This window comes from Bufo gargarizans, chromosome 2 (genome assembly GCF_014858855.1).
Source record: "Bufo gargarizans isolate SCDJY-AF-19 chromosome 2, ASM1485885v1, whole genome shotgun sequence".
In the NCBI taxonomy this organism is placed as follows: Eukaryota; Metazoa; Chordata; class Amphibia; order Anura; family Bufonidae; genus Bufo; species Bufo gargarizans.
In genome coordinates, this window is record NC_058081.1 from 534,842,266 (window position 1) to 534,863,667 (window position 21,402).

Below are 21,402 nucleotides of genomic sequence, written 5' to 3' on the forward strand. Positions count from 1 at the left end.
TTCTGTACTTCCAAGAACCAGCTGTATTCCAATAGTCACCGACTGTCTTTCATGGAACTGCGCTTCCAACTGCGTCCATGTATTATACTCACTGATATTCAGTAAAAGTTCCAGTTTTTGTTGGCTATCCTATGCTTGCTTCATTCTTCTACAATACCATACACGGCGTGTCACCGTTTAATTGACACTGGCGTCACGAACTTTTAAATACCTGCCTGTTCCAGTATTTGCCCCAATTGAAGACGACAGTGGATCCCAGGTTAGTGAGTCAATCTGCACTACAAAGCCCAGCATACACTACTGACCCCCTGGGACACTGCACATACACCAGTCGCATGGCCCACTAATTCTTGCACATTTTTTAGGCTCTGGAGGAGTGTAAAGATGCCGGGTTGGTTCGATCCATAGGAGTTTCCAATTTCAATAAGACAGCTAGAGCTAATCCTGAACAATCCAGAACTAAAGTACAAACCAGTCTGCAACCAGGTAACTGACGTGACTTATCAAATTTTACATATACCGGGCAGAGTTTGTTTTTCTGATATAGAGCTCCAAACATTTTGCATACACTCACAGTTATAAGATTTTTTTTTAAATTAGGGTTAGGATCTTGCTGCATAAAATTTTAAGGTGTTTATATCCTCTGTCATTGCTGTTACACCACTGTCCCATTCCCCGCTGCTATGCAGTCCCAGTATGAGTTCAATACAGCTTAAAATGCTAAGGAAGGCCCACACAGCCAATAACTGCTAAAGCCAGTGATTGCCACTTGGGGATATATCTGAGGTCAGTAAATGGCTGCAGTGGCGCATGGTCAGAAGTTAGAACTTTACAGGTCAGGGACTGGAAGGATCAATGAGCAGAGCCTTGCAAATGGAGACAGCAGGGGACAGATGAGTGCATTTCTTACTTTATGTAGAACGCAGTTGTGAGCCAAATGAAAATAATGGACTGAAAAACCCCTTTAAATGACTTCTGACACCAGAGTCATCGTAGTGAAACCTGGGCAGGTTAGCAGAAGCTAGCAGTATTAGTCTCATGCCCATCTGTGGCTTTATTTCTGAGAAACTGAACTTTAAATATATGCAAATGAGCCTCTAGGAGAAACATGGGCGTTGCTATTACTCCTAGAGGCTCTGTTCTCCCTGCTGCTGTCACACCTGGCCCTGAATTCTTCTAGGCTTGCTCCTTTGCCATGTACCCGCCAAAGTCCAGGGAGCCTGCAGCAGCACAGAAAATGGAACTTCTAGGAGTAATATCAAAGTCCCTGTTGGTCCTACATGCTATTTTGCATATATTAAAAATTCAGTTTTCTCAGAAATAAAGCCACAGATGGGGATGTGACCATGACCAGCGTATTGTCGAGTCATTTTACCTCACACTCTCCCCTCCTTCTCCAATAAAGACCCAACTCCTCCTGTGGATTTTATTGGCCACAGCAGCCATTTATTTATTAATAATAATAATAATAATAATAATAATAATTTAAGCATAAATAACATATAACATAACCAATCCAAGGCCTTTCCACCTGAAGGCCCCCCTCCCAAGAAAAACTTCCCCAGAACACAGAGAAACATGCCCAGCACGGAGAGGGTCCTTGGAGCCCCATAAAACAGCCCGTGCCCTCAATTAAATTACCTCCAGCCAATAAACGCCAGCTCGGAGGCAGAACCGGTAACCATGGGCAACAACCGTGGGGCAGATACCTGCCATATCACACCCCAACATCCAATACCTGGGGAGTCCAGAGCCCCTTTGGCTCCCTCCCCACCACACCAGAGCCACCATAGCCACCAACTCCAAGAACCCACCAGCGCCACGACCTAAGGGGGTGACGCCTCACCTCCTTGCGTTCCGCCACACTCGCACACACCTCAATTCCATCCTGTATGCCTGAACACCACAGGTCAATACCCACCGCATTCAAATGAACCCCACCCGCCCTCCAGAACGCCCCCTCTCCTGCCTCCAGCTCCCTATGCCGGACCGCAACACCGCCATTCCTCACCACGAACTGGCCCACTGCCCTATTAACCTTTATCCGGGCTTTGTTCAACCTCTCTACCGACCTAGCGTCCCTCCAATGCTTACGCGGCACCATATCCGACCAGACCGTAACCATACAAGGACACTGATCCCACAAACGCAGCAAATCGAACTTTATGTCCCTCGTAAGCTCACAAAAAGGGCGCCTCCCCAAATTGTTACCCCCTACATGTAACACCAAAACCCCCGGATACGAGTCTAACCTGGTAAAATTGTAAAATTCTGGAAGAACCCGGCTCCACAACACACCTCTAATCCCCAACCAACGAACCACCGTCACCTCTCTAGAAAAGCCCAACTGCCTTCCATCCAGCCTGACCGCTGCTCGCAAAACTCCCCAAAACACGTACGAGTGCCCCATAATCCACACCAGGCACACCACACCACCTGTAAGAAGCACAAAATAAAATACGTCAACCGTGCAGCAAAGAACAGCTGCCCACCTGTTCCCCCAGCCCAAAAACACTAACTCCTCCCCCCGTTATAACAACGCGGGCCTAACATAGGACCGAAACCGCAGCGACTCCCATTGCCCAATGCGACAAATGGCCTCCTCATTCAATCCTCTCCTAGCCGCCTCGGTGGCAGCACCGATCCGGAATGAATGCCCCCCAAACAACGCTGGGTCCCTGCCCAGTCCTTTTAAACAGGCTCGGAATACCGCTATAAACTAGAATCTAGAAAGGAAGGACCCGTCACCATGCACCAACAACGGTTCGCTGCCCCCAAAAATTCCTAAGACACCGAACTGGGCACGCATCCGACCCCGCTACCTGATATAAAACCACCTGACAACCCTGGCCCAACTGATCCGTTTTCAACCGCCGAATAACAAACTCCACCCTGTCCTGAAATAAAACCAAGTCCTCACCCTGCAGTCCCCCTGCTCTGCACTTACTCAGGCTAACCAATTCTCCAATGCGCAACGCACCAAAGAAAGCCAACGAAAAAGCCAACTTAAACAGCTTAACTTCACTAACTGATACACAGACCTTTTCCAACTGCTCCAACATATCCCCTAACAACTCGAAGGAAACTGGCCTGCGCCGATCCCCACATGGTGCCCGCCTCCTCCAACCCTTCAAAGCCTGCAATACCCAGAATGATTTAGTCACATCCACTATATCCCGACCCTTACAACCAAAAGCCACCCCTGCCATAAACTTACTTATTCTGGACACTGACCATCCCTCCTCTCTGCAGTGCCCCACAAAAAGCAACATCATAGCCCCTTCCTCCAACTCGCACCACTGAAAACGCTCCCTCCATTCTTCCCATAATCCCCAAGCCCTGTTGTACGCCGCCCAACTCCCCACCGACAGGGATCCCCTCACCAAGTCGCCAGCCGACCAAATGGCAGATTCCACAGTTCCTGCGGGAAACTTGTTCCTTGCACGTCCGCTTCTGGTGCCAGCACCCGAAACCGCTCCTACTGAAAACGAAACAAAGCATCCGCAATTGAGTTACTCACCCCTGGTACATGGGACGCTACAATCCAAGCATTCAATGATATTCAACTCAAAACCAAATGTTGAAGCAAACAGACAACCGGCAGTGACGAGGCCGAAACACGGTTAATGGCCTCCACAACCCCCAAATTATCACAGTGGAATCGCACCTTCTTGTTCCTGAAATGTTCCCCCCAAATGGACACTGCTACCACAATGGGAAAGAGTTCCAGCAACACCAGATTTTTCACCCAGCCCTCCTCCTGCCATTGTGTAGGCCACTCCCCTACACACCAACGACCCTGTAAGTACGCCCCAAACCCATACCCCCCAGCCGCATCCGTAAAAAGGTCAAGATCCGCTGCCAACACCCCATCCGCCATCCACAAAGACCAGCCGTTATACCGTTTCAAAAAGGAAGCCCACAAGTCCCCCCGGAGTTCCCGGTTAAGACATACAAAGTGATAAGGGGTCTGAACTCCCGCTGTCGCCTGTGCCAACCTTCTACAAAAAATCCGCCCCATGGGCATTATCCGACAGGCAAAGTTAAGTTTTCCCAGCAAGGACTGCAATTCCCACAGACGCAGTTTCTTCCGCCCACAGGACGCCGTGAGCACCCCTCGCAGTTCCTCAACCTTGTCGTCCGGCAACCGACACTCCATAGCCACCGTATCAATGACTATCCCCAGAAAAGTCAGTGCCGTTGCAGGACCCTCCGTCTTATCCGACGCCAAAGGAACCCCAAACAGTCGTGCCATAACTTTGAACGAATGCGGCATCACCGAGCACCCCTTCGACCCCGGCGGCCCAATAAACAAAAAATTATCCAAATAATAGATAATAGAACCCCAACCCGACCATTCCCTCGCCACCCATTCCAAAAATGTTCTAAACTTCTCAAAGTAGGAACACTTAAACCGAACAACCCATGGGCAAACAGCGATCCACGAAAAAAAAAAACGTCCCAAAAACAACCCAACAAGTGCTGACAGTCCGGATGAACCGGTAGAAGACGGAACGCCGCCTCAATATCTACTTTCGCCAGCAAAGCCCCTTGCCCATAAAACCAAACCCAACGAACTGCCTCATCAAACGTCGTACACCACGGCCGAACACAACTCCGGCGCGATACCGTCATTAACCAAACCCCCTTTTGGAAATGATAGGTGATGTCTAAGGCGAAACTTATTAGGCACCCTCTTGGGTACAACCCCCAACGGTGATACCCGCAAATCCGGCATCGGCAGATCCTTGAAGGGGCCTGCCATGCGACCCAATGCCACCTCTTTTTTAATTTTTCCATCACCACCCCTGGAAGCTCCCTCGCCGACCTCAAGTTCTTAGACTCTTGCAAAATTTTCCCCTCCACAAACAGTATACGAAAACCTTCCTCGAAACCCGACAACAAAAAACCTGCCGCTGCCACATTCGGATACCTATTTAGGAAGGGCACCATCTCGGTTACCCAGATGGGTGTCTGCCCCTTTTCCAGCCGAATCGCCCCAACCCTTCCCTTTTTCAACCACTGTGCTCCATGACTCCCTCCACATGAGGAACACTCGTGCTTAAACTTGCACTTGTCCCCATACTTACATCCCCCTTCATTGAACAGGAAGCATAAACCCTTTTGCGAGGCCGCCAAGCGCTCCACTTGCCCAGAACCCTTGGCTCCCCCTGGTAAGGACTGCCCCCCCCCCCCCCCCCGACTGGAGCCATCACCCTTATCCACAATCCGATGTCCTTATGGTCCCAAGCCGCTTTCCGTTGCCTAAATTGCTCATCGTACCGTAACCACCCCCCCCCCCATATGTCCGATAAGCCTCGCCTATTGCATACATGTAGCAGAAAAGCGCGGAACAATTTTCCGGCGCCTTTTCCCCAATGACACTGGCCAGGATCACAAACGCCTGCATCCAGTTTGAAAAAGTCTGCAGAATCAAACGGCACCGCCGCTTGTCCTCGTCCTCCTTCCTCTTATCCTCCTTCCTATCTCTATCCAAATTAAACCGTTCTAGCGGGAGCAACAAGAATATGTCCACGTAATCCCCTTTCCAGATTTTTTCCTTCAACTCCGACTTAAGGTGGGCCCCAAACGGCCCTTCAAAACAAACGTACACCTCCCCTTTCGCCCCATCGTCCAACCGTTGTTCCACCCCATCTCTTTCCGTAATCTCTTTCTTATCTCTACCCCCGGCCTTGTCCGCCGGACCTGCCACGGGAACCCCCGACGACCCACCGGTCGAAGCTGACACTGGAGCCTGCAATACTGCAGCTCGACCATTGGAGGCCGCCATTTCCACAGAGGACGTCGATGCTGAGCCAGCTCCGTGCTGCCCGATCAGAGAATCTTGCTCCCGGCCGCCATCTTGACCACGCCGTCCCACAGATGGATCCCGGACTTCACTCCCACGCCATGCCAGGTGCCGCTCCTGGTCCCGCTCCCACATCGGCCGGATTCAGGGGTGGAGATGTCAGGTCTCTCTTGCCCAGGGCCCCACTGTAAGACCGGATTCCTCCCGGCAAGCGACCGCCCGACTCTACTGCTCTTACCTGCGGCGCGTGCCGGAAGGTCTCTGGTGGGGCTCCTTACCCGGCGCCTCGGGGTCTCCTCCGGACTGAGGCGCGCCGGAGGCCTGGTCCTCTGCGGCCGGCGAATAGGGAGGGATGTGGAGGCCGAATATCCTGACCCCGGAAGCAAGCCTTGGACCATTGCCTGTAGCCATTCGGGTCCTCTGCTCTCAGCCGTCGCGCGGAGCTGCGCCAGCAAAGCTTCCACAGAAGACATCTTGGTAAAAGGTCAGTCACTACAAGAGGTAATGCAGCAGCAGGACAGGGGCTGCTGCAAGACTGCTGTCCCACATGAGATGACCCTGATCCTGCCTCTCACTGCCCTTTATAAACCCTACACTCCTCCCCCAACGTCCCCCCACCCCCCATCCTTGCAATACCCCTTAACCCAGAGCCTCCCAACTCACTCCCTCCAAACCCCTGTCATGAAAACAGTGGGGTTGCGTAAAAAACGCTAGAAAAGACCACAAAGAGGCGCCAAGATCCCTAGTATCTAGGGTTGTGATGGTATATACCCAAAAGGTGTTAGATACACATAAGTAGGGTGACAGTACTTTCACACTCACCAATTTATTTGTTTAAGATTCTCACGGTCAACTCGTATATGGTGTGCAAATAGCAAATGTATTATTTAGGTAAATACAAATATAAAACCTTTGGCAAAATATAAAATCTAGATATAAAATCAAGATATAAAATCAAAATTTTAGTGACTCACTTCACCCAGGAGGGTAATGTGGGATAAAGCACAAGACACCCACATCACACCTCCTGCGCCTGGATCGCCAGTAGAGTCTTCACGGATGAACAATGATCAATCAGGAGTTCTTGTTCATTCTTTATATTCTTTTATTCCAAAGCCAGGGTGGGGGAAGGAGCAGCTCAACGCGTTTCGGGGCCTCTTAGTGGGTCCCCTTCATCAGGAGCATATAAAATAGTAACACAATGTAATGGCGTTTAAATAACAAATAAAACACAGAAAAACCGCCAAAAACGGCTTCCCATTACGTCACTTCCGGTACTGTATGCGCTCCAAGGTGGAACGCACCGGAAGTGATGTCATATTCGTCCTCCAGAATGTCGGCTAAACTACCGATAAATCCTGGAGAGACATCACAGTATTTTGACATGGTAAGGTCCTGTATGGCCGATGGGGGGCACATACTGGCTGTTCCAGGTTTGTTTTAGGAAGGATCGTGTCCTTTTCTCTATTATGCTCACGGTGGAACGCATCCTGTACTTCCGGTGCGTTCCACCGTGGAGCGCACCCGAAACCGGAAGTGCCTCTCAAGACGGGAGTAACTCTTTTAACAACCGAAGGAGGCGGAGAAAAAGGAAAAAAAGGGGGGGGGGGGGAAATAGCCTCGATGTTAGGTTTACACAAATGTGAGAAGTGGATGTTATGGAAAAGATATGTAGATAAGTTTAATACTAAAGTGAAGGGAAAAGAAGATCACATGACCAGCTACCTAATCACATGACCGGGGTTACATTTATGTTGATAACAGAATCGGATGTGTATGTTTCTATACATTATTCTGTTAGAGTAATGGGAAAGTGTTTTTAACAAGATGATAAAAAGAGATTGATGTTGGTAATATTAATATTTGACAGCATTGATCAGAGTACCATATGATATCTATTGATGATGATTAGTAACAGGGAAAATGATAGTATGCATAATAAATAGGAATAATATAGCATCAAATGAAGTAAAATGTATTACTAAAAAATACATATAATAGATATACTGTGGTTCAAATAATATATATAAATAAATAAATATATATAAAATCTCCAAATATATGTATAGTCGAGAAAATAGAGTAAAAAATTGAGTAAAAATATAGTAAAAATAAAAATAGAGGAAATGGAAAAAATTAATAGAAAAAATTAAGAGGAAGAATTGTCCCCTGAAGGGCAGATGCTTCGTTGCAAAATATAAAGTATGGCGACGGTACTTCTTTAGTAATTAGAGTATTCTAAGCTTTCATTTAGGCCGAAAGGGGATAGAGTATTTAGTGTAAAAATCCAATACATTTCCTTTCGGCATAATTGTTGATATGATGAGGCGATAGTTTCTAGAGGAGTAACTGTGAGACCGGTTATGGAACCCTCATGTCGTTCAGAGAAGTGCCGTGATACGCTGTGTGTCGGGACTTTTCGTTTAATGTTAGATCTGTGTTCGCACATTCTTTCCCTAAGGGTTTGGGTAGTTCTACCGACATATTTTAAACCACAGGGACATCTGAGGAGATATATGACATTTCTTGTCCCGCAGTTCAGGTCTTGTCTTATTGTCCAGGGGCCCTGGGGACCTCCTGTTTCGATGGCCCTAGTATCATGTGTGATCATCGCACAACATTTGCATTTTTTCGTGCCACATTTAAAACACCCTTTTCTTATTGGCTGTGGGAAGATGGTTTTCGTGGGGGCTTGAAGTTTGGGACAGGATGGGGCGATGATATTTTTGATAGTTTGTGCCCTTCTAAATGTTATGGACGGTATTTGGGGTAGAATGTTTTTAAGGATGGGGTCTTTTAGTAAGATGTTCCAGTGCTTCATCACTATTTTTCTAATATTCTGGTGGTCTCTATTATACCTGGTAATGAGGTTATATTGGTATCCTTTTGGATCAGTCGTTTTAGGGGGTGGTGGTTTCAGTGCTTCCCTTTGGTCTAATTTTAGAACCCTCTGGGTGGATGCTTTAATTAGACTTTTTGGGTAGCCCTTTTCCAAAAAGCGATCCCTTAAGATTCCCAGTTGAGTTTTGAGGGTCTTTTCATTGGAGCAGTTTCTCCGGATTCTTTTCATTTGCCCATACGGTATGTTTCTTTTCCATTTCGTGTAGTGGCAGCTGGAGTATTCTAAGTAGCTGTTGGAGTCCACTTTTTTGAAATGGGTACTGGTGGTGATCTTATTCATGATAATTTCAATATGTAGGTCTAGAAACGTTGATTTTTTTGAGTCAAATTCATGTGTAAATTGGAGGCCCCAATCATTCTGATTTAGCGTTAGTATGAAAGACGTGAGTTCTTCGACGCTACCACCCCAGATGAAGATAATATCATCGATATATCGACGATAGAGGTGTATATCCTTATGGTATTGGAGACCTAGAGACTCCTCGAAGAGGCCTACGAATAGATTAGCATACGAGGGTGCAAATTTTGTACCCATTGCGGTACCCCTTGTTTGAATATAAAAGGTGTCATTAAAAGTGAAGAAATTATGTTCTAAAATAAATTGTATTGAATTTAAAATGAACTCTTTCTGGGGGGGGGCATCTCGTGATCCATCTCAAGGAAATGTTTCGTCGCGCGTATTCCTAAATCATGTCGGATATTGCTGTAGAGGGATGCTACGTCCAGTGTGACCCAAATGTAGTGGTCTTTCCAAACTATATTATTGAGGGTGTTTATGAGGTCTGTGGAATCTTTTAGGTAGGAGGGGAGTTTTTGTGCGTATTTTTGTAGGAAAGTGTCGACATACGCTGAAAGGTTGGATGTAAGGGAATTTATACCAGAGATGATGGGTCTGCCTGGTGGATTGGTAAGGGTTTTGTGTATTTTTGGTAAAAAATAAAAGCGAGCAGTGGTAGGATGATTATGGGTGAGGAATATTTTTTCTTTTTTGTTTAAAATATTTTGATTAAAACCAGAGTCTACATGTTCAAACAGTGCTTTCTTGAAAATGGCCGTTGGATCGTCTACAAGGACTTTGTAGTAGGTTCGATCAGACAAAATTCTTTTTGATTCCTGTATGTAGTAATTAAGGTCCATGATTACGACTCCCCCCCCTTTATCAGCGTTTTTAATTACAATGTCCTTGTTTTTTTTGAGTTCTGTCAATGCTCTTTTTTCTTGGGTACTGAGATTATTTGGAACGGTAAGGGTTCGGGGTTCTTTTGGGTTCCTTTGAGGGTTTTTTAGGTCATTCAAAACTATATTGAGAAAACTCTCTAGATGTGGACCCCTACTATGTAGGGGATAGAAAGAGGATTTATTTTTTAGACCTGATGGAATGAAGGTATTTATTGGATTTTCGTTATGGGTGGATGGTGACTGAGATTCTCTAGTGGGGGTGGGGGGCTGAATGAGTGAGATGCTATTATTGGTGACAATTAATGGTGATGGGTTTTCCTTTTTTCCTGAGATGATGTCTTTAATGGCGAAATGTCTTTTGAGTGTTAGTTTTCTGATCCACTGATTAATGTCTACGAATAGTTCGAAGGGGTCAGAGTTGTTGGTAGGACAAAAGGAAAGTCCTTTACTGAGCACGCTAAGTTCAACTGGTTTGGGTTCATATTTTGATAGGTTAAATATGCCTCTGGTTACTTTTGTTGTATCGGTCAGTGGATTGTACTCTGACCCCTTCGAACTATTCGTAGACATTAATCAGTGGATCAGAAAACTAACACTCAAAAGACATTTCGCCATTAAAGACATCATCTCAGGAAAAAAGGAAAACCCATCACCATTAATTGTCACCAATAATAGCATCTCACTCATTCAGCCCCCCACCCCCACTAGAGAATCTCAGTCACCATCCACCCATAACGAAAATCCAATAAATACCTTCATTCCATCAGGTCTAAAAAATAAATCCTCTTTCTATCCCCTACATAGTAGGGGTCCACATCTAGAGAGTTTTCTCAATATAGTTTTGAATGACCTAAAAAACCCTCAAAGGAACCCAAAAGAACCCCGAACCCTTACCGTTCCAAATAATCTCAGTACCCAAGAAAAAAGAGCATTGACAGAACTCAAAAAAAACAAGGACATTGTAATTAAAAACGCTGATAAAGGGGGGGGAGTCGTAATCATGGACCTTAATTACTACATACAGGAATCAAAAAGAATTTTGTCTGATCGAACCTACTACAAAGTCCTTGTAGACGATCCAACAGCCATTTTCAAGAAAGCACTGTTTGAACATGTAGACTCTGGTTTTAATCAAAATATTTTAAACAAAAAAGAAAAAATATTCCTCACCCATAATCATCCTACCACTGCTCGCTTTTATTTTTTACCAAAAATACACAAAACCCTTACCAATCCACCAGGCAGACCCATCATCTCTGGTATAAATTCCCTTACATCCAACCTTTCAGCGTATGTCGACACTTTCCTACAAAAATACGCACAAAAACTCCCCTCCTACCTAAAAGATTCCACAGACCTCATAAACACCCTCAATAATATAGTTTGGAAAGACCACTACATTTGGGTCACACTGGACGTAGCATCCCTCTACAGCAATATCCGACATGATTTAGGAATACGCGCGACGAAACATTTCCTTGAGATGGATCACGAGATGCCCCCCCCCCAGAAAGAGTTCATTTTAAATTCAATACAATTTATTTTAGAACATAATTTCTTCACTTTTAATGACACCTTTTATATTCAAACAAGGGGTACCGCAATGGGTACAAAATTTGCACCCTCGTATGCTAATCTATTCGTAGGCCTCTTCGAGGAGTCTCTAGGTCTCCAATACCATAAGGATATACACCTCTATCGTCGATATATCGATGATATTATCTTCATCTGGGGTGGTAGCGTCGAAGAACTCACGTCTTTCATACTAACGCTAAATCAGAATGATTGGGGCCTCCAATTTACACATGAATTTGACTCAAAAAAATCAACGTTTCTAGACCTACATATTGAAATTATCATGAATAAGATCACCACCAGTACCCATTTCAAAAAAGTGGACTCCAACAGCTACTTAGAATACTCCAGCTGCCACTACACGAAATGGAAAAGAAACATACCGTATGGGCAAATGAAAAGAATCCGGAGAAACTGCTCCAATGAAAAGACCCTCAAAACTCAACTGGGAATCTTAAGGGATCGCTTTTTGGAAAAGGGCTACCCAAAAAGTCTAATTAAAGCATCCACCCAGAGGGTTCTAAAATTAGACCAAAGGGAAGCACTGAAACCACCACCCCCTAAAACGACTGATCCAAAAGGATACCAATATAACCTCATTACCAGGTATAATAGAGACCACCAGAATATTAGAAAAATAGTGATGAAGCACTGGAACATCTTACTAAAAGACCCCATCCTTAAAAACATTCTACCCCAAATACCGTCCATAACATTTAGAAGGGCACAAACTATCAAAAATATCATCGCCCCATCCTGTCCCAAACTTCAAGCCCCCACGAAAACCATCTTCCCACAGCCAATAAGAAAAGGGTGTTTTAAATGTGGCACGAAAAAATGCAAATGTTGTGCGATGATCACACATGATACTAGGGCCATCGAAACAGGAGGTCCCCAGGGCCCCTGGACAATAAGACAAGACCTGAACTGCGGGACAAGAAATGTCATATATCTCCTCAGATGTCCCTGTGGTTTAAAATATGTCGGTAGAACTACCCAAACCCTTAGGAAAAGAATGTGCGAACACAGATCTAACATTAAACGAAAAGTCCCGACACACAGCGTATCACGGCACTTCTCTGAACGACATGAGGGTTCCATAACCGGTCTCACAGTTACTCCTCTAGAAACTATCGCCTCATCATATCAACAATTATGCCGAAAGGAAATGTATTGGATTTTTACACTAAATACTCTATCCCCTTTCGGCCTAAATGAAAGCTTAGAATACTCTAATTACTAAAGAAGTACCGTCGCCATACTTTATATTTTGCAACGAAGCATCTGCCCTTCAGGGGACAATTCTTCCTCTTAATTTTTTCTATTAATTTTTTCCATTTCCTCTATTTTTATTTTTACTATATTTTTACTCAATTTTTTACTCTATTTTCTCGACTATACATATATTTGGAGATTTTATATATATTTATTTATTTATATATATTATTTGAACCACAGTATATCTATTATATGTATTTTTTAGTAATACATTTTACTTCATTTGATGCTATATTATTCCTATTTATTATGCATACTATCATTTTCCCTGTTACTAATCATCATCAATAGATATCATATGGTACTCTGATCAATGCTGTCAAATATTAATATTACCAACATCAATCTCTTTTTATCATCTTGTTAAAAACACTTTCCCATTACTCTAACAGAATAATGTATAGAAACATACACATCCGATTCTGTTATCAACATAAATGTAACCCCGGTCATGTGATTAGGTAGCTGGTCATGTGATCTTCTTTTCCCTTCACTTTAGTATTAAACTTATCTACATATCTTTTCCATAACATCCACTTCTCACATTTGTGTAAACCTAACATCGAGGCTATTTCCCCCCCCCCCCCCCCCCTTTTTTCCTTTTTCTCCGCCTCCTTCGGTTGTTAAAAGAGTTACTCCCGTCTTGAGAGGCACTTCCGGTTTCGGGTGCGCTCCACGGTGGAACGCACCGGAAGTACAGGATGCGTTCCACCGTGAGCATAATAGAGAAAAGGACACGATCCTTCCTAAAACAAACCTGGAACAGCCAGTATGTGCCCCCCATCGGCCATACAGGACCTTACCATGTCAAAATACTGTGATGTCTCTCCAGGATTTATCGGTAGTTTAGCCGACATTCTGGAGGACGAATATGACATCACTTCCGGTGCGTTCCACCTTGGAGCGCATACAGTACCGGAAGTGACGTAATGGGAAGCCGTTTTTGGCGGTTTTTCTGTGTTTTATTTGTTATTTAAACGCCATTACATTGTGTTACTATTTTATATGCTCCTGATGAAGGGGACCCACTAAGAGGCCCCGAAACGCGTTGAGCTGCTCCTTCCCCCACCCTGGCTTTGGAATAAAAGAATATAAAGAATGAACAAGAACTCCTGATTGATCATTGTTCATCCGTGAAGACTCTACTGGCGATCCAGGCGCAGGAGGTGTGATGTGGGTGTCTTGTGCTTTATCCCACATTACCCTCCTGGGTGAAGTGAGTCACTAAAATTTTGATTTTATATCTTGATTTTATATCTAGATTTTATATTTTGCCAAAGGTTTTATATTTGTATTTACCTAAATAATACATTTGCTATTTGCACACCATATACGAGTTGACCGTGAGAATCTTAAACAAATAAATTGGTGAGTGTGAAAGTACTGTCACCCTACTTATGTGTATCTAACACCTTTTGGGTATATACCATCACAACCCTAGATACTAGGGATCTTGGCGCCTCTTTGTGGTCTTTTCTAGCGTTTTTTACGCAACCCCACTGTTTTCGTCCTAATCACCCACCCTGAGGGCATCAGGGAGGGTCGAGACCATTGGCAGCCTGCCCTCCTTTGTTCTACTAATAAAAATAAAAATAAAAATAAAAATTTACTATATACATATACTTGTTCTCCAAAAATTCTGGTACAAACGAACTAGACGTACCATTTGACCCACCTTTGGCGCCCTGCGAAGTTATCCCTGGACCATCATTCTGAAAGGCCCAGTGACTAACCCTCTTTTTTTCTCTTCTCTGTCTCTGACTAAACCCCTGTCATGCCAGGCCCCGGTCTTGGAGCCTTAAGTCCGGCCTGTGCTAGACTGCTAGCACATGTCACAAGTCAGCCTGTTTCACTACAATGATTCTCGTGACTCAAGGTTAAGTTTAGGATTAGAGGTGATGGTAAGCTTATGGGGCTAAGATTGTAAATGTAGTTGTTTCTGAATCATCTTAACCTGTAATTTTCTTTATTTTAAGGTGGAATGTCACATTTACCTAAATCAAAGTAAACTTCTGGAGTTCCTCAAGTCACATGGTATTGTGCTGGTGGCGTACAGCGTACTGGGCTCAAGCAGGGATGAGACATGGTAAGATGTAGCGCATCTTGATGGATTGCTGCAAAGCCAAATTTCTTCCTGCTTTGTGGTAGTGAATCAATTTTTCCTAAAACGGTGGCTGAAAATGATACTCACCTCATCCACTTGATTACAGAGAGGCCATCTGCTCCCATCTTGATTGAAGAAAACCTGCCAAAGGACCTGCGTGAAGACGTTACCATACAGGTCCTTTAGTGGGTCATCTTCAATCTAGATGGGAGAGAATGGCGTCTCTGTGATCAAGTGGATGAGGGGAGTATAATGTATTCTTTTTATTAACCCCCTGAGCAGGGCTGGCCTTAGGTGTTCAGTCGCCCTTTGCGAGCTAATCTTGTGGCGCCACCCCCCCCCCCCCTCCCCCCGGTTCACCTAAACATACACAGAGAGGAAAACAATCTTTGTAACAAACAGTTTTTTTTTTATTACAGATAATTTAAGTGCAAACAAGTACAATCATACCCAGTGTCACCCATAGCCAGTCTCCTGCCCCCATTAATCATACCCTGTCACCTTTGCCCAGTCCCCTGCCCCCTTAATCATACCCAGTGTCACCCAGTGTCATCCAAAGCCAGTCTCCTGCCCCCCTTAATCATACCCTGTCACCTTTACCCAGTCCCCTGCCCTTCTTAATCATACCCAGTGTCACCCTTACCCAGTCCCCTGCCCCCTCAAGAAAAGAGGAGGGGTAATGATGAAGGCGTGTAAGACGCCAAGCTATCCTATTGGTGGTGACGAATATGACACACAATACGAACTATTAAAAGATGCTCCCCACCCCCAACACTCATACCTGCACAATCCCCTGAAGACGCTGGATGCCCAGCAAAACATGATGGGATGCAAGGTATATGAGTGCTTAAGATTTGAGGCTCAGTGGTAGACAGGGAGCTCCCTAATAGGAGTTAATGTATAGCTAGTATAGGGAACTATAAGAAATAGGTATATACTTAAACAAAGTATAATGAATAGAGGTGACGTACACCAGCTGTGAAGTAACAGCTTAACATTTGGAGCTACCCACACCACTGATAGGTTTAACTCGTCTAGTACAATTTGTGTGTAATAGTTTAGGATTTTAAAGGCATACTAATAAAAGTAAAGTTTTAGTTAAATTCAAAGGCACATGTTAAAAAGATGTAAATAGGTCCAAATGGACCACTTGTTAGTTCGTATCAAGTGCCAAACCCCCCATGTGCCAGTATCAAGTGCCTCTCTCCTCCCTGCCCCATGTCCCAGTATCATAGTGCCATCTCACCCCCCAAAAGTGCCAATATCAAGTGCCTCCCCCCATGTCCCAGTATCATAGTGCCATCTCCCCCCCCCCCAAAGTGCCAGTATCAAGTGCCTCTCTCCTTCCCCCACCCCCATGTGCCAGTATCATAATGCCACCCCACAAAAAAAGTGCCAGTATCAAGTGCCTCTCCCTCCCATGTGCCAATATCATAGTGCCATCTCCCCCTCCCAATGTGCCAGTATCAAGTGCCTCTCTCCTTCCCACCCCCCATGTACCAGTATCATCGTGACAACACCCCCCATCTGCCAGTATCCAGTGCCTCTCTCCTCCCCCCCATGTGCCAGTATCATAGTGACAAACCTCCCCATGTGCCAGTATCAGGTGCCAACCCGCCTTCCCCCATGTGCCAGTATCAAGTGCCTCCCGCTCCCCCCATGTGGTAGTAACAGTCGGGTATTTAATAAACAAAACACTTATGCTTACCTCCATGTCAGCGATGCGATGCAGCCTCTTCCGGCCTGTATGTCCATATATGGAGTCAGTGCTTGTGTATTCTAATTTAGCCTGTATTTCAGAAAAGTTTCTGCTGGGACTCGAACCCACGACCTTCCATATCAGAGGCAAGGCACTTAACCACACAGCTATAAAAACTGAATAGCCACTGACTGAAAAAATATGAGACTTATACTGTAGACTCGTTTATAGCTTTGATAGCTATTGTACATCCATACACATGACAGCTGCCCCAGCGCACTCAGCTGTACTATATCTCTATATATGATAGCTGCCCCAGCACACCCAGCTATGCTACATCTATACACATGACAGCTGCCCCAGCACACTCAGCTCTGCTATATCTCTATATATCTATCTACTGTATAGTAATACTTAGAGATATATAGATATAGCAGAGCTGAGTGTGCAGGGGCAGCTGTCATATATAGAGATATAGTAGAGCTGAGTGTGTTGGGGCAGCTGTCATGTGTATTAGATGTAGCAGAACTGGGTGTGTTGGGGCAGCTGTCATATATAGAGATATAGCAGAGCTGAGTGTGCTGGGGCAGCTGTCATATAGAGATATAGCAGTGCTGGGTGTGTTGGGGCAGCTGTCATGTGTATAGCTGTACAAAGGGTATAACAGCTATAACAGAGTCTACAGTAGAAGTCTCTTATTTTTTTCAGTCAGTGGCTATGCATCTCTTATAGCTGTGTGGGTAAGTGCCTTACCTCTGATACAGAAGGTTGTGGGTTCGCATCCCAGCAGACACATCTCTCCCTCTCCTGAGGACGGCAATACAGATGACTATGCCTGGGATTTGTCAGATTCAAATCTCGTAAATGAGAAGCCTGTGCAAGTTGTGACACAGGCTATAAAGTAGTAAGGGCGCTGCTGGGAGGTGAGAGAAGGCCTGCATGTTATTACAGTGTGTGGTGTTTGTGGCAGTCACTACACCGGCCTATGTGGCCGCACAGCCCTGCCCCTGAGCACCTGAATATACCGTGATCAGTATTCAATGTGGCATCTGAGGCGTTAAGTGACGGGGGCAACAAGCCCTCTCCATACAATGAAAGGCTATTTATGACAAAGTAATTTGTTATGGATCTTGACAAAGTTCGACAAAGCTGCCATTTCGCTAGTCCGAATTTATAGCGCCTCCAAACAACTTTTCACTGGTCAATGACCATAAGGTAATGCTGCACATTATATTTCCCCATACAGAAATGTGCCCATTCGCTGTTCCAAAAATCCAATAATAGGAAGCCAAAGTTTTGTTAGGAGAATAACTATGCCACCACATAATCATGTAATGTCTCACAGGATAGACCAGAATTCTCCAGTTCTATTAGAAGATCCAGTACTAAATGTCATAGCTGAAAAGCTTGGCCGGACCCCTGCCCAAGTAGCAATGAGATACCTGCTGCAGAGGGGCATAGTTGTCCTAGCAAAGAGCTTCACCCCAGCCAGGATCAAGCAGAACTTTCAGGTGAGTGGACATCGGCCTTCATTGTGACACTCAAAAACAAGGACCTCCAAAAAAAGGAAGAAATTCATGAGCCTTGAAGAGGTTATAAATGTTGTAGACATACTGTAGCAGCCTATCTGGTTGCTCTGCTTCAGGAAGCACAGCTGTGATCTGTGACTCCAGCTTAGCTACATTGTTTGATATGTACCTTTATTCTTCTTCAGAAGCTCTGCCCCCATGCTTTACACTGCAGCCCTGCTTGTTTAGACTGTCAATAAAATAAATTCTACACATATTTCAGGTCTTTGACTTCCTGTTAAGCGATGAAGAAATGAAGACTTTGGATGGAATAAACAAAAATATGCGCTATTCAAGTACTCCCGAGTAAGTTTCATGGAACATCATTAAATTGAAGCAGGTGGAGCAGATTTAGTTACAGTACCTCATTGAGCTTCATATATCTATAGCCATATACCAGGAGTTCAGATTTCCACCTTACCCCCTATTAACATATGTACACTGTACATATGCTGTAAATATACGTATGGGTTACATGCATGGCTATTGGTGAGGTGGTAGATGGCAGTGATTTGATGCATTTGGGACATTATCTTGCCAAAGATGGAGATCAAGTGAAACTCTGCCCCTGTTTAGATTTGGCACTCTTTGGTTCACTTTTTGAGTTCCCAGGGAATAAAATACGGCTTTAGTTGACATCCATTATTCTAATTATGTGTTTTGCATTCGTTTTTAAACGCTGGTATCCTGTGAGTGAATGAGCCGAGGGATTGAGTGCTTCTTAAACCACCCGTGCAGCCCAGCTCACTGAAAAAAAAAAATAAAAAAATAAAAAAATATATATATATCAATTGATAGCTCTGTCAAATGTATTACATCTTTATTAAAAATGAATACCTACCATTCATTTTCTAGACTAACCTCTGGATAGATTAGTCAGGGAAGTAGTTTACTGTTGAGCCTCTTTGATCCTATATTTCAACCCTTGGCAATTTGGTTTCTAATGAGTCTTTTATATTCTGCAGATGGCAGGATCATCCAAAGTACCCCTTCCATGATGAATATTAAAAGAATACGGGCACATTTTTTATGCAAGAAGCCGTGGACCTTAGATCAGATTATTCTTCATTGGAAGCCACAATATGTTACATAGTATTAAATTAATAAAAAATACAGATCATTTACTATGGACTTTTCTTGTTTAGAAAATATGTAACCTATTTAGGTCCATCTAATCACAAAGTTGACACTGAGCATAAAGCATTGCAGAAGCGCACTACACTTTAAGTCTGCATCAACATGAGTGAAAGCTTAAAGGGGTTGTTCAGGATTTTTATATTAATAGCCTATGCTCAGGGTAGGCCGTCAATATCAGACTGGCTGGTGTTGGATACCTCACACCCCCGCTAATTAACTTTTATCTTGTAGCTCCAGTGCTGGAACTACACAGATCTGTCTATTGAGTAGCGGACATTGCTGGTAACTACACCCTGTTCCCACTGAAGTGAATGTAGTTACCAGCTCCATCCACTACAGGGTACAGAGTGTGTATGGTAACTCCTGTGCTAACTTCTCAAGATGATGACCACTGCCAATCTGATATTGATGGCTTATACTGGTGTAAATGATGGATGAACTCTACAACAACCATGATTTGTCATAGATTTTATTACAGTCGCATGGACTGAAGGACAGAGCACTTCATTTGTGAAGAGGCATGCACGAGAAAACACATCCTCGGGCAGCTCTGAGGATATCAAGATCACATAGCAAATGCCAGTCTTTGGAAATCTCCAAACACATTGGGGCTCATTTATCAAACTATCATGAGAGAGTTGGCAACCACAAACTATTGGTTTTAGTTTATTGTTTCTGGGGTAATATTTGATGCTTGATAGTTTCTATATACTTTTGTAATATTGACCCACCAGTAGAGATGGACGAACATTGGCCGGGACGGTTCGCAAATGTTTGAGGTGGGCCCCATTCACTTTAATGGCAGGCGAACCTAAAAAAAACTTCAGCTCATATTTGCAGCCACCAAATACTTAGTAGAAGTGTACAAATAGTCTCACAAAATGGACAGTGACATACTAGAGGGGGATCAATGACAAAAATTCCAACTAAAAATTTGTATCTTAATCAGGGGACATTTTTATGCCTAGAATTTTTTCTTTATTTTAGGCCACGGGCGTACGGGCCTTAAATATTAGGCATTCACCTTAAATAAAAGAAATTCTGATTATATGGCTCAAGGTACATTATGCGGTCAATGGATAAAAATCTTACTGTAGGCCACTGGACTACAGGCCCCAAACATTAGGCATTCACTGGACAGAAAAGATCAAGTGATTTTTGTGGCTGGAGGTATATTACATGGTCAATGGATATCAATTTTACTGCAGGCGAGTACAAATACAGGTCAAATACATATGTTTAAAAGAACTAAAAATATCAAATTGGATTAAAAACATGGCTAATGAAATCACCTCTCTTTAAAAAAACGAATGATAATAGTTGATATTCGATAACATGTGGTCGTCACTGGTATTGAATTCCTCCGAGGCCCCAAAAATTATTCATTCAATAGAAAGACAAGAACAAGTAAGTGTGTGGCTGTAGGTATATTACACGGTAATTGGATATCAATTTTACAGTAGGCCAGTGGACTACAGGCCCCAAAAATTATGCATTCAGCTGACAGAAAAGAACAAGTAAGTATGTGGCTGGAGGTAGATTACATGGTCATGGGATATCAATTTTACAGCAGACCAGTGGACTACAGGGAACTGCCTCGTGCGCAAGCCGGGGGGAGGAGTCTGGGTCCGCATAAAACTCATGCAGGACACCAGAGTAACCAAGATGCCATACGCACCTCTAACTTCTGCTAGTGACACCAGGCGAACCTATGTCTGGTGTCTGCTTCCAAATCCTGCACTATACATCTGATGCTCTTACTACTTAGACTCAGCCTGGATTGATGGTCCCCTGATGATCTGGTGACGGCAACGAACAGGTCCGACACTGGGGTCTCCCCCCACCTCTATTGACGAAGCTGGGCAGTCACTAGGCTGCATAGGGGAATTGGTAGGGATACCCATATAGGAGAGTTTTATTTATCCACTGGGGTCACCCTGAACAGGGTGATCGTTGTGCTCTTCTGACAGGTATAAGCCCAGGTCAAGTAGGGTAAGATAAGGGTCAGAGACCCAGCACTGGAATCATGGAGACCCCAGTAGTGGCACCACTTTGAAAGACTGTGGTAAGACTGTTCCTCTTTTAATGAGCACTGGTAATTTAGGCACATTTGTGCAGCACATATACTTGTCTATTATTGTAATTATGGGCT

At 44.2% G+C, this 21,402-nt stretch overlaps 1 pseudogene; it reads left to right on the forward strand.

Moving 5' to 3' along the window:
* LOC122926122 overlaps positions 1-19,177 on the forward strand; it is a 119,407-nt pseudogene extending 100,230 nt beyond the window's left edge.
* Positions 19,178-21,402: the final 2,225 nt, after the last annotated feature.